The following is a 15,012-nucleotide window of genomic DNA, read 5'->3' on the forward strand; positions in this document are numbered from 1 at the left end:
TGCTTTCCTGGGAAGGAGGCCTGAATGGCTAAGATGGGGCTGTCTTATCTCAAGTTCCTTCCTGCTGTCTGACTTTTGTTCCATCTATAAATATTACTTAGTCAAAAAAATGAATAAAATGTAAATTTAAAGATGTGGTTGGCTGGGGTCTGGGGAGCAAGTGTTCATCTGTGAGAGGCAGATAAAGAAAGGCAGGAAGACTGCGCGAATTTTCCACACACCTCTCCTCTGCTGATGCCAGCACTGTGTTCTCCACTTTCTTCCAAAGACTTTTTCCAAGACTCAGGATGTGCTGAGAGTCTCAGTCTAGGGACAGTACTAAATCTGGGGAGGAAAAGGGAAGAGTTGGAATTTGTTTTTCTTTTATTAAATCATGTCATGTATATTCTGTATATAATTTTAAAAATATTTATCTGATTTTATGTTATATGTATGGTTATTTTACCTGCATATATGTATGTGAATGCTTGGTGCCCATAGAGACCAGAAGAAGGCATAGGATCTCCTGCAACTGGAGTTATAGATGGTTGTGAGATGCCCTGTGGGTGCTGGGAATCAAACCCAGATCTTCCGAAAGAACAGCAATGTTCCTAGCTGCCGAGCTATCTCTCTGGGCCCCAAATACAATTTTTAAATTCATTCTATAAATTAAATTTATCATTAAATTCTAATGCTAGAGAGATGGCTCAGGAGTTAAAAACAGTTTTTGCTCTTGCAGAGGACCCAGGTTCAGTTCCCAACATCCATGTCGTGACTCACAAGCATCTGTAGCTCCAGTTTCAGGAAATCTGTGCTTTCTTTTGGTGGCCTCTGTGGGCCCAGGCACACAGATGGTGGACAAAACAAGCATACATACAAAACAAAACTTAAAAATTATTTTTTGATTGTGTTAAGGGCCAATAAGATGGGTAAGTGATTAAAATCACTCAATACTCCCACCATCACACACGCGCGCACACACACACACACACACACACACACACACATTTCTTAAAATTGTAATTTTAAGAAATTAAGATCCCAGCATAATGGCACTTGGGATGAAGGGAGCAATAAGTTCAGGAGTCCAAAACCATCTTTTCTTCTTTTGTTCTAGTGTGTAAACGTGTGTGTGTGTTTGTGTGTGTGTGTGTGTGATGTATGCATGTGAACATGTGGATATGAAGACATACATGCACATAGGTGAAGACCAGAGAAGGATGCCAGGTGTCCTCTATGGCTCTCTGCCCTGTTGCCCTGAGACAACTGGAGTTTGCAGTTTTAGCTAGGCTGGCTGACCATCAAACTCCTGGGACCCACGCCTCTGCACCCTGCAATGTTGGGGTTTCAGGCATGTGCAGCCATACCTTGATTTTTACATGGACATTGGGGATTTGAACTTAGATCCTCATGCTAGCAGAACAAATGCTATTACTCACCAAGCCATCTCTCCAGTCCACAAACCATGTCTTTTAATTCAGGGTTTGGCATCAGACGACCTAAAAATCACACCCATACTTTGCTAATATTAGCTACGTGACCCCAAGAGAACCATCTAATGGTATCAAGTCCAAGTTCCCTCTGTGTGGTGAAGAGAAGAGCGCAGGTTCGAAACACTAGGCAGGGGCGAGCTTTTCATACGTATGGCTCTCTGCATGCTTGCCAGCCTGGAGGCTGGAACAGGGCCGGAGCCCGTTCCAGAGCAGGGCAGCTTGATTCTGGTGTCAGACGACCGCGCCTTGATTAGGATCGGTGGCTGTGAAACAGGCCCATTGTGATTCATCTCAGGGAAGATGACTGCTTAGGCCCCGTCTGATTTTCATACTGATATCTTCGGATATCAGGGTCTGAAGGGGACTGACGGGGGCTTCCAGGCTTCCGTGTCCCTGAGCAAGGAAGTAGACAGGAGCATGTGGCTAATTGCAGGAGAGTGTGTCAGAAGGACCCTTCCGAGAGGAAAGAGGAAGATCAGGGACAGAGTTCGGAGGTTAGCAGTCCTGTGCACAGAAGGCTTTGGCTTTTGGGTCATTTGCAGCTTCAGGCATCGAATGTACCCCCTGCGTTTTTAAATCACCAAGCGTGTGCATTCCAGTATTCTAATGTGTCGCGGGGCAGCTGCAGACAATCTGGAGTGTGTGGTGCGTGAAGGAGGCGTGGGCTGTCCCGGAAGCCCAGACTTCCTCCTTGTAAACAGGTTTTCCAGTGTTCCAATTCTGCAGGCTTTATGTAGGGCACTAGACACTTTGCTCGGCTCCCTCTCCTGCCTCCAGGTGCCTTCAGCTACAACTGTGGCTTGAGGCCTGAGGAAGTGGAAACAAGGAGGATTGCCCCACAACCCCAGTATTGTCACCAGACATTTGTGCCTCCAGGTCCTTCCAGTGTCTCTTCATCCCATCAGAGAGTGGATGAATGGTGACTTATCTAGAATTTCTGGCTCCAACCTAGGGTAACACAGTAACTACTTCTTGGTACTTCCCATAAATCTCTGTGTTTTGTTTCTTGGTCCCACTAATATCCGAAAAGCAGCTTTGAATTCACGACACGATCAACAACAAACAACATGCCAAGCCTATTTTAGGCCCTGAAAATTTAGCATCAAACAGAACATGTATGTTGACCGCTCTCAGGGAGCTTTAATGCTTGGGAAAAAAGGATTAAGAAAAAGAGAGAAATGCACTCCAAATGAATGTCACTGTCTTTTCTCTATGGTTACTTGATGGGAACATGGTATATAGTCTATCCTCTCCCAAAGCCCTGGAATGCAGCAGGATGGGGGCTCCTTAAAAAAAAAAAAATCCTAGAAAGCTTCTCCAGAGAACTGGTTTTAGAAAACACAAACTCCATTTCCACGCTAGGTCAATTTAGTAAATAAATAAATGCCTGTGTTGATAGCACATGCTAAGAGCATTTGAAAGATAGTATGACATCTCCGGGGGAGGGAGGCATTGGGAATTGGCTTTTCATTTTTCTTATCTTACCTCTTTTCTTTTTAAATTCATGTTCACTGCCCACAGAATCTCTACTGACTTCTCCCTCCCTGATGTCGTTCCGTGTCACTTTGTTCTGCCCCGAGCACTGCATTTAGGGCAGAGATGTGCACAGGACAAGGTTACGGTAGAACATCCACGTTCTTCCTCCATGAATACAGCCAGTCCCCGTCACACAGGGGCTGCTTCTGTTCGCTTCAGAATGTAACACGAAGAGCTTTCCACTGATATTTGAGGAGCAACCTTGGACTGGAGTCAGCCATTACCACTTAGTACTGCAAAGATGACCCCGGGTCACACAGAGCATCCATCCACCTCTGATCCAGAAACCAGTGCTCAGCTATGACACAGCGACCCATACTAGCTGCATCCATCAGTGAGCTCACGACACTCTCTGAGCCACTGGATTGGCTCATTGGATCTGTGTACAGTGCACATTATTTTCAACGATCCACAGAAGCCTTGACTTCTTTTAGAATCAGAAAAGATAACGTTTTAGCATACAAAAGCTAAGTTTTAGTATATTTAGTTTATGTCAATATATCTTTATACCAACACACCCAGGAAATACAAATATTTCTGCCTGAAGGGAGGACTTAGGAGTTGAGAGAACTCAGGCCCTGGATATTGTTCTGAGTAGCTAGCACAGTAACAAAGTTAAACATCTCTCAGCGAACAGATGATAGTGATTAGAGGCAGAACGTGTTGTTCAAGATGAGACAAAATAGATAAAACAAACACAAGGCGTACTGGGAGAAGCCATCAGCAAGGGAGGCCTTGCCTCTGGCTTCTTCCCTTTTCCTAATGATCCAGCAAGAGTCAAGGCCCATTAAGGGAAAACTAATTTCTTATGGTCAAGAGACTGACATCTCTGGTCTGGGTAGAGACTTCACATTCCAAGCTACCCAAGGCATGAGTTAATCCTGTTACATGAAACAATCACTTGGCTATGGTGATTCTAGGACTGGTCCTACCTTAATACATGCTAAAGAGATGGGTGGAATGATTATCCCTTTAACGAGATAACGTATTTTTTCCTTTCCAGAACTCCCACCCCTTGCCCAATCCCTAGGAGCCGCAATGAGGTTTCGCAGTGTTTGCCTTTCTGAGTTAGGCTCAGAAAGACATAACTATTTTTTATTCTTCTTTGTCTTTTTTTAGCCAGAGCCTACTGCCTTTTCTAGTACCTTGGACTTCTGACTCTCTCTAAGGCTCCTGTCTCTGCCATCTGCTGCCTGCCACCATGTGGCAGACCTTCATGCCTGCTTAACTCAGATGCTATGATGTTCTTCCTGTCCTCCACTCTCGTCCTCTGGGCAGTTGCTGAGATTTACAGCATGCCTGCTCTAGAGCTTTCTTCCTAATAATTCCAATAAAACTGTCCCTTTTGAACAAACTTGGGTTTTGTTTGACTTTCACACCATTCTACTCTTTAATTCTTCCATAGACAATGAAAACGGACCTGTTCCTGGGCACTTAGTCTGATCGCTGGCATGCCCCTGCAGGCGTCTCCTTCCCTGATGGATGTCACTGAGACTTTGGTCATGCTGCTTACTGAACACCCAGAGGTGGGGAATTGAGGAGATGAGCTGGCCCAGAACCTAGCCTTGAGCAACCTAAGATGAAGCCTGCTCTTCCTGTCCTGCTCAGCCCTCTCCCCTGCCTGCTCTTCCTTCCTTCCTCCTCATCTCCCTCCCTCCTGCTTTCCTGCCTCAGTGAAGCAGGAAAATAGGAAACGTTGAAGGAGCAGAATCCAGAGGCTAACATACAGGGGCAGACTGAGATCAACTTGGGCTACATTCAACCAGGGATGCATGCTCTGAGAAGCCCACGCTATAGACCACTGGGAGAGAGGTGTACTACATTAATGACCACTTTCTGGCCACTTTCTCGGTGTTTATCTCCCAGATTCTGACATGCAAGGCTGTGTGTGCATGTGTATGAGATTTTGTGTGTGTGCTTGTGTGTGCATGTGAATATGTAGGTATATGTGTGGATGCTTGTGTATATGCATGTGTACCTGTGTATATGTACTTGCATCCATATGTGTGTGTGTGCATGTGTATGCATACATGAGACTGTACTGGCTTTAGTTTCTCAGAAAGTTTTTGCTGTAAATTTCTCCTGGTAAGTCTGCACAGTGCCTCACTTAGGAATATTCTAAAAATATAGTTCTGTAGCTTGACAGCAAGTTGAGAAAGGTGACAGTTGAGGACACTGAATTAATGTAAGTCATAAAAGTTTTACCGCCATGAGATTCACTCTCTAGATCATAAAACTGTAGTCAATGAAAAATAGCAATTGACTGCCTCGTGGGGTAAGTAAATTATCCTCTGCACTTTGCTCCAATCTTGGCTACAGAGTGGGCTTAAAACTGCTTCTGCTGCAAAACCCTGATTTTGTAAACAAACATGATTTAGTGTTTTTTAAAAAGATTAAACACAATTCGGGGCAAAGGAAAGCCTTTGAGTGGGACGTGGTTGTGCGCTGCTGATCCCAGCTGGAGCCCGAGGAGGATGTTGAGTTTGAAGCCAACCTTGACTACACTGCACAGTGAGACCCCGTCTTAAAAAAGGAGGAGACGTGATGAGCATACTGCCTATCTCCGCTGTCACCTTTCAGAACCCTGCAGCCTCTGCCTCTTACCATTGGGTGGAATCAACTGGAGGTTGTGCCTTTAAGTACTTGCTGTGGGCACCTCAGCACTGCCAAGACCATGCGAGGGAAGGCCTCTGTAAAGTTGGAGAACCACCACAGTGAAGAGGAGCAGAAGGGGACCAGACTTGATGTCACAGAATGCTCACTGGTGGGATCCCAAACAGAAGGAGGACATCAGGTGAAAACAGACTTCAGTCGGTGATGACTTGTCAGTCTTGGCTTGCGACTTGTGACCAGTGTTCACACCCGGGCCTGCTGGGTGCAGGCATATGGGACTCAGCGCTATATTTGTGCTGGTTTTTCAGGAAGGCTACTAAAATAACAAGCTTATTTTTAAAAGAAAAAGCAGAATACAGTTTGTCAATTCTCTTTCCAAAACCAGAAATCCATCTGCACGTGCCTTTCCCTTACTGCTGTGAGCAGGTGCCTGCCCCAGCCCAGCTCGGGCTGCTTGCCCCATTCCTCTCATAGAGCTGCATGGGATTTCTTCGACCCTGAGTGACCCTGGACTTGGTTCAGTTATGAATGACCTTTGTTCCATGGATGTCTGAGATGCTCATAGCACACCCTCTTTCTGACTGAGTTATTTGTGTTGTACCCGTGGGTGCTTTCCATCCTCCCCTTATCTCACAGGCAAGGCCACTCTGATGTCAGAGCCAGGCAGGAGGGCACATCACCACCACACGTGGCCTTCTGTGGCACATGTCTCTCTTAGTACAATGGCTTGATTTTTTAGAAAGTAGGTCGCTATAAAAATCTCTTTCTGGGCAGCATGCTGTTTGGATGAGTCTAGTCCTGGGGCAGTCCTGGGGTTGTATCTCAGGGTTAAGGTCCATGCTACCCATACCCAGTTGTGATATAAGTGACATTGCCATCTTCTTCCCCCATGGGCACCAAGACAGATTGCATATGTACATACAGACACAACCACATAAAGATGATAAAATAGGTCTTAAAAACATATGGGCTAGCCCATCAGAGGGTCAGATGAGCAGAATGTAATCCATCACTGTGTGATAATCACTGAGTCACGGAACCAGTGAGAAACCCTTCATCCTGACATCCGAGCGGAAAGTCATGCAGCAGGTAGGAAAAGGTGAATGCCTGAAGACTACCCAGCTAAAAAGCAGGTGAAGACGTGGGCTGCCCCTGTGCAGGTGGTGTTTGAAACACAGCTTGGGACAATGAAGCACAAACCTCAGAACTGTGTTCGCTTGGTAGGTACAGCAGAGGTACCACCCCACAGTTGGCCCTTCTGCTGTAAGGCATGCTGGAAACCCCCTGGAGAACTATCTGTGTTTAATGTCGCCGTAGGAATAATGGGCTGGTGTTAACAGATGACCCCAACTCTGGCTCTGTGCAGTTTATTCCTAGAGACCTAGAATGGCTTCTTTTGTCCTGGACACTTCCAGACTCTTTGGGGGAGGCAATGGGCTGTCCTGCTAGGATCAGTGTGTCTACAGAGATAAGATAAGCTTTAACTTATCTGCCCAAGACTGGGGAGAGATTCCCAAAAGCCTTCCTGAGGAAAAACAGGCTTCTTCCAAGCAGCTGGTGGGAGAACAAACATGCAGCCACTTAGCCTGGGGAGTGCCGTGCCCCAGCAGCCCATCCCGAGGGTCTGGGTGCTCATCAAGCCCATAAACAGCGAAACAGGAAAACAGAACAGGATGTCCCAGCTCTTCCAAGGCAACACTCCTGGCTGACGGCAATCCATAGCCCGTTACCCAGTGCGCTAGCCTGCAGACTCCTAACTCCTATAAGTGTGGGTATTGGAACTGGCTCAGCTGGTAAAGTGCCTCCAGCACAATCTGAGGATCAGAGTTCAGATCCCTAGAACCCAGGGAAAGAGCAAATGGCAGCACTGCTGTATTCCCAGCACAAGGCAGAGGGAGGAGGATCCCTGGAACTCAATGGCCAGCCAGCCTAGCCAACCGGTGAGTCAGGTTCAATGAGAACCTCCACCTCAGAAACCACAGTGGAGAGCAGTAGAGACAGATGCCTGAGGGCAGCCTCCCAACCCACTCACTCACACATGCACACACACAGACACACACACACACACACATGTACACACATGAAAATAGACACATACTACATACCAAAATAAATATATAAAAGTAAACAAATATGAACATCAAAAATTCAATTAGATATTGCATTGAAATTAGTTCCATAGTCTAGAGTCCCAGGAATAAAACTTTCTTGATCTGGGTATAATCTGGTTTTTGTCTCCATAATGACTGTTACAAGAAAGTCTATTTCAACAGATATTTTGTTTTTTATGAAGGAATTAGGAGTACTTCTTTGAGTTAGGTAGCTTTTCAGGATCTGTTTCTCAACTGTGAAATACCTCCTAGGATTTCTGGCTTCCGGGGTTGTGGGAAAGCCATTTCTGTTGTGCTGAGAAGGCAGGGGCAGATGTGTCTTCCTGAGAAGAGGCTGAGATTTTTTGGGACTTCTACCTCTTTTTACCCCATTAGTGTTTTTTTCCCCATTTGTTGTCATGGCAATTGTCTGACTGCCAAAGCTCTGGGGTCGTTGTCGCTTAGCTGCATGTGTGGTGATAATGAAGTCAGAGATTGTCTGGACCTCAGTAGTTTTGACTAGCCCACCCTTCAGGGAATTCATGGCACACAGGCAGCCTGTCCTCAAGGACAGACTAGAGTGGGCCAGAAATTCAGCAGGTCATGGAGGCAGTATCCAAGGTAACAGGAACTAATATGACTTCCATTAATATGACATTTTTCACATGAATCTATTAATCCAATCACAGTGTATTGATAGAGAGAAAGGGCAACAGATCCAATCACAGTGTATGGATAGATGAAACTTGGAATTCTCAAGAGCTCGAGTGAAGAGAAAGATACCTGGGTGACTCAGTGAAATCAAAAGAGCAGATCCAGCTAAGGCTAGGAAGAAAGCAGGTCTGGGAAAGAGGGTGAAAAAATTCCAGGGTTCAGCATCGAACACTCAGTGTGAGGGTGGCTGTAATTAACCGAAGAGAACTGGCAGGTGGGTGTGGGGACATGCAGATCTTTAAGGAAGACAGCACCCTGGAAGTGTCATGAGGACTAATATATACACAAATATATAACCTAGTGTATGGTAGGGTTAGACATGAGCAGTGGACTGGGAGAAGAGAGTCCCCGAAGACAGCCCAAGTCCAAGGTTATTTGGTATAGCCTGTCACATCATTGTAACATTCTGGCCGCAGCTTCCACCGTGAAGCCTTAATTTAAAAAAACAAAACAAAACAAAAAAAAAAAACCAAAATATCTCAGTGGAAAGTAGTTCCAAGATTAGCCACTGGGCACACTGAAAAGCTAACCAAGTCCACTGCAGCTATTCTAGAGGCTATGTCTCCTGACAGCCAGACCGCCTGAGGACTGCCGGTCCCCGAGGCTACAGGTAGATTCCTTTTATAACAAACCTGAAGATGGCAGGGTGCAGGGGCATTTCCACACCTGTGCTCTAACAAAAGATTCGGGCCTCAAAAGACCTCGGCATTGTTAACACACCTTTGTCCTGTGCTTCAGACCTGCTGTACCCCACACCTTTGTGGGCTTTTCTGAAGGAGTACAGGGAAAGATCTTAAAGGTGAGATCTTGTCCACCTAACTTGATCAGAAGGTGGTTTTTCCCAAGCAAGGTTTTTCCATTGCCCTCTGTTTGTCCTGACTCCTGTGATTTCTCCAACTGTGGGAACTCCACTCTGATGGTTTGGATGAGAATGGCCCTCTAGGCTCCTAGATTGGAATGAGGATACAAGGAAGTGGCACTTTGAAAGGTTTAGGAGGTGTGGTCCTGTTGGAGTAGGTGTGGCCTTGTTGGAGGAAGTGTGTCACTAGCTTTTGAAACTTCAGAGTCCAAGCCAGTCCCAGTGCCTCTCTCTTCCTGCTGCCTGCACCATGTTTGTCTGCCAGCCACCATGCTCCCCATGGTGATAATGATTGGTGGAAGCTGTAAGCAGGCCCCAGTTAAATGCTCTGTTTTATGAGTCGCCATGGTTATGGTGTACCTTACAGCAAAAGAACACTAAGACATTCAACTGTAGAGTTTATGATAATAAGGAAAAGGATTGCTCTCTTCTTTTATTATTAAAAAATATTCAAAATGTAGAAGTCATGATATTGCTACACCAGCACCACCAGCAGCAGCAGCCCCACCATCCCTGCTCTGACTCAGCCCTGGAGAACAGCCCATACACGTCTCTTTGGAGTGTTTGCTTTGCTTTGTAAATAAACTTCGGCTCCAACTGTCAGTGTCTCTCACTGAATTCTTAGAACTGGAGAGAAAGATGATGCCTCTTGAGGAGGACAGAGGACTGGTGAGGTGTTGGGGGACCTACGGGGCTGTGCTGTCACGTGCTCAGCAAGGGAGGCGTGTTACAGAAAAGGAGCCAGCCTTGCTCTGAGAAACACTGCAGAGAAGTCAAAGACAATGTGGCCACAGAACTCTTTTGACTCAGCAACATGGAAGTTGCTGTTGACCTGGCCCAAGGCAGGGTCAGATGTGCATGGGTCTGGTCAGGGTAGATGGAGGAGTAACAGACTCAAAATCAACTCCAGATGGAAATGGAGCAGAAATGTAGGAACAAAACTATCAAAATGTTGTGAGAAAACAAAATATACTTTACAAACTTGAAATAGAAAAACACATAAAAAATATGTTGACTACAAGATGACAATAAAAACATAGGTTTTAGAAAAATATAAAGCATGCAAATGTTGTGTTTGCAATTTATATAATAGAAAAAACATTTTAAAAATAACTTCTATGAATCAATTTTTAAAGTTGATAAGTAGTCTAATAGGAAATGGGGAAAAAGACTTAGCAAGGAATTTAACACAAGAGAGAACTAGGGGAGTTGGAGGACAAGAACGGGGACTGGAGAGATGGTTCAGGGTACGAGCAAGCACTGTTCCTGTAGACGACTGAGAAGGTCGGGTCCCAACACACATGCACACATGCACATGCACGCCCGCGCGCGCGCACGCGCACACACACACACACACACACAGAAAGAGAGAGGAATAAAAACAAAATAAAATCTTTTTAAAAATTCCAACAACAAAGAACTGACGCCCAGCTTCCGGAGTGAACAGATACTGAAGAAAAGGATGAGGCCTGGACACCCTCCTTGGGCCACCAAAGTAGGAGTGGGACACATACAGCTCTGGAGGCCAGTGTGGCTGTATTTATTAAGAAATCTACTTAGTATAAAATGCCCTTCAGAAAGGCATGCATAAAATTTGGTTGTTAGATGAGGCAAATTCTTTCTGGAGCTCTGAGTCCCCTTCTAAGCTTACCCAGAATTGTAAGACTCTAGGAGCAGGGCTGGGGCGCTGACGCAGCTGGCAGAGAGCTCGGCATATTATAATGAATACTTTTGTCTGGTCGCAGGCATCTGTGTCATAGGCTCGTGTGGTACTGCACATCTGTAACCCCAGTACTGGGGAGGATTGTTGGTGCTTGCTGGCCAGTCAACTTAGCCAAGATGGAAAGCTCTAGTTTGATTGAGAAACCTTGTCTCAAAAGTTAATGTGGGGGTGGGTGATTGATGAACAAACCTGATATCAACATCCACATATACACACCTACATACACATGTGCATGCCACATACACTCGGGACAATAGGTCTAAGGTCCTTACGCTTCCCCTGGAGGCCAGTTGCGAGCCATTCTGAGCTTCTGGAGCTGCCCACAGCCCCCCACATACCCACAATGTGGTAGCTTTTTCCCTCAAGATCAGCAGGGAAACCCCTCATTCAGATGACTTAGGTTTGGCTTTGGTCACACAACATACCACGAGAGCGATTGTCCCATCAGGCAAAGGGGATGATAGCAAAGAAACTTAACAACCATGCAAGCTGCTCTGGCTGGAGCAAAGCAGATAAGCCTTGGATGATTTGTGTTTATGAATTTAATCTGCTTCTTGGGAGATGAAGAACTACTTAGTTGCATGTCAATGGATAAAAATCCAACAGACATAGTTAAAGATGGTGTTGTTTTCCCTTTGCAGTTCTTGCACTGGGACTCTCCATTCTACAAAATAGAACCAGTGTTTCCATCCCACGACTGGATGGGGGAGGAAGGGTAGCAAGAGAGGAACAAGGAAGTAGAACCATAGGAAAAACATCCAGTTGGTCGATTTGGATGTTTGGTTTAGATACATGTCTTACAAAAGAGTACACACTGTGCTCAGGGCTTTGTTTTTCTTGGGACAGGCGGAAGCTTGAAAAGATGAAGTTTAGTGTGAAGTCTTCAGACCATCATGGTGTGTCCTCAGAAGGGGCTGGGACACCCTGATCTCTTCCTGACTGACGTGGTGTACAGTCTACTGCACACACTCCCTCCTCTCCGGGGCCGCCTCCCCCACGCCCACAGCAGCAGGACTGAAATCTCCAGAGCAGACCTTCCTCCTTTCAGCTTGGCCTCAGATATTTGCCACAGTCAAGGAATCTGACCGACACAGTAAACGTCATGTTATGCTTTTGTAAGGGTTCTGAGTTCAAGTATATTTTGTTTTTAAGGAAAAACTAGTCTGCTTTGTCATCCTTTTCTTCAGTTCCATCTGCTGCCCTAAAGTCTTAGTTTGATAAGGTAGCATTTAGTTTGAGTAGCAGTTTGGCTTGATTTCGATCCCAAATTATTCCCTCACATGGTTCGGGTTTGATAGGGACACCAGATTCTTCATTCTCAACTTTTAAAATCATTGCACCTCCCAATCTAAAAGTTCACCTTAAAAAGAAAAACTTCAAAAAATATGTTTGTGTGGTGGTGGTGGGGTAATGGGGGCTGGCATTGTGCACATAAGTTCAGGGGTCTGAACGGGACAGAGGTGTCCAACCCTGTGGAGCTCAAGTTATGAGTATCTGTGAGCTTCTGGGAATGAAACTTGGGTCCTGTGAAGTGCAGTCCATGCTCTTAAGCACAGAGCCGTCTCTCCAGCCTCCATGGGTTCACCTTTGGATCTGATGAGGAGGGTAAATGAGCTGAACTGAATCAAGCTATGAAAACAATCCTTACACAAACTTCCCTGCAAACTCTGCTGCTCTCGACATTTCTTTGCTTTGAGGAGCAAGCGTACCAGGAAATGCTGTCAGAAGCAAGTTGTGTGCAGGGATTTGTACACTGGGTTTGGTTTCCCTTCATTCCCGTAGTGAATGAGCTCGTTGGTGATGGATGCCTTGATTAGGAAAGCCTGGCATCAGCAATAGCATGCATGTGTTATGACGTGCAGGACCGGGCTGTCCTGGACTAGGGAACATACAACGTACAAGACCCTACTGGCCTGGAATAGGATACATGTGACATGCGGTACTGGGCTATACTTCATAGGTGGTTCATCATCTTTGAAACAGTCATGATGGAAACAGAAGAATCCCTCACCCAGCAGCTCCCTGCAGCTATAGTAACACAAAGTTGTGATTTTTGGATGGGTTTTGCCATCCCACCAGTCTATAAGAGATTTCCTCTTTGTCATTAAGCCACCATCACGGGCAAAGTGTTTTTTCAGTTGGCTGTGACCTCCAAACACGTGGGGATCAGTCAGCAGGAAACTCCAGCTGTGTGTGGAGGTGGGGTGGCTGCACCTTGAAGAGAGTTCATGTTTGTTTCAAGTTGTCCTAATCTCTGATTGGGTTCAACACCATTAGATGAAAAATGTATGAGGTTGTTTCTACATGAGGAATTAGGCTGCCTGCCCGGAACAGTCAGGGGGATTCCAGGGTAACTATGGAATAGGATCGGGAAGACCCTTTTGATAACAATGACCACAAAAAAAAAAAGAATAAAAGAAAGAAAAAATAACTCTGAGTTATACCTAAAAGCTAAAAAAAAAAACAAAACAAAACAAAAACCAACCAACCAACCAACCAAACAAACAAACAAAAAAAAAACAGTTCCTGTGCTTGCCGTATGTGTACCTACTTACCCAGGTCTTTCCACCTCCTCCATGCTGACACTCATTTCTTCAGCCCTGAGCCAAGTTCACATTCTGCCCAGCCTCTGCTCTAGCAGGAAGTACAGACAAAGTGAGACAGCCAGACTAGCATCCTCTCCTACCTGGTACCCGGTCCTACCTGCCCGCTGGTGTCAACCTGAGACTGAGGTACCTTAGCTCACTCTACTCTTCCCTCAAGGTAAAGCAAATTCACGGATAAGGTCGGACGCCAGAACAGGAAGCGGATGGAATGAGGTAGAGGCAGAGCATCCAGGTTTGCACACCCTGGTAACAAGTAGACACTCTCATACATGGTGGTATAATTAGATTGATGGAAGAAATATGGACTGGAAACAAAGTTTTCTGGCTGACAACGTGGCTCGACAGTAAAGGAGCTTGCACCAAGCCTGAAGATCTAAGCTTGATCCCTGGGGCCCGCAGGATGGAGAGCAGACTGGCAAATTGTCCTCTGACCTCTGCACATGTGCCAAGGCCTGTGTGCATCTATACAATCCACACGTATGTGGCAGCAGCCATTCTACACGTGGTTTCTTACCTAAAAATATCTTTACTTCTCATATTTAACCAACATTAAAATTCTATTTTTCTTTTACCTTTTAGTGATTCGTACATTGACACAGAGTTTACATTCAGTGTTTTATAATTGTTAACAGCCAGGTTTTAGTGGCTGGCCAGTTTGTAACACTCAAATTTTAAACGTGCCAGTATCCCCCTGAGAGTAACACTTCACACCTGGAGTCCTAGCACTCAGTGTGGAGGCAGGGGGACCAAGGGCCTAAGGTCACCCTGAGACTCTGCCGCAGAAAACAAGTGGACAAAAATAATACAAGGGATAAAGAGAACCAGCACTCCATAGTACATGATGGCCGGGAGCAGCCTGGAAAAGTTGTGAGATGATGGGGAGCTCTCAGAGGATGAATGTCTGGTGGGGAAGATGAGAGAGAAGTAGCGAGCCAGACAGAGTGGCTCTGCTGAAGACAAGATTTAGAAGAAAGTGAAGTCGAAGTGATGGTACAGTCAGCTTAGGGGCCCAGTGCTAATGGCCTTTTAGCTCTTTGATAGATTCTTTGAAGAAGCACTATGTCACTACAATTCTGTGCAGAGGACAGCAGTGTTTGGAGCAAAGTTCCACTATCAGAGACTCTGACTGAAGCCGTGGCTCAGGAGGACGCATGCAAGGAAGGCTCACAATTCGTTTCTCCTGTGTTCCCTTTCTATGTTTGTATGAAGGAATCTATTACAAAAACCATCTTTAACCCAGACTAGCTCTGCCTTTTAAACACACAGAGGACAAAAATTCCCAGGAGAAGAAAACATTCTCCTCTTTAGAAACAGCACATCAGGCCAGGTAGGTGGCATGTGCTTCTAATCCCAGCACTCAGGAGACAGAGGCAGGGGGATCTGTGGGAGTTTGAGCCAG

This window comes from Microtus ochrogaster, chromosome 16 (genome assembly GCF_000317375.1).
Source record: "Microtus ochrogaster isolate Prairie Vole_2 chromosome 16, MicOch1.0, whole genome shotgun sequence".
In the NCBI taxonomy this organism is placed as follows: Eukaryota; Metazoa; Chordata; class Mammalia; order Rodentia; family Cricetidae; genus Microtus; species Microtus ochrogaster.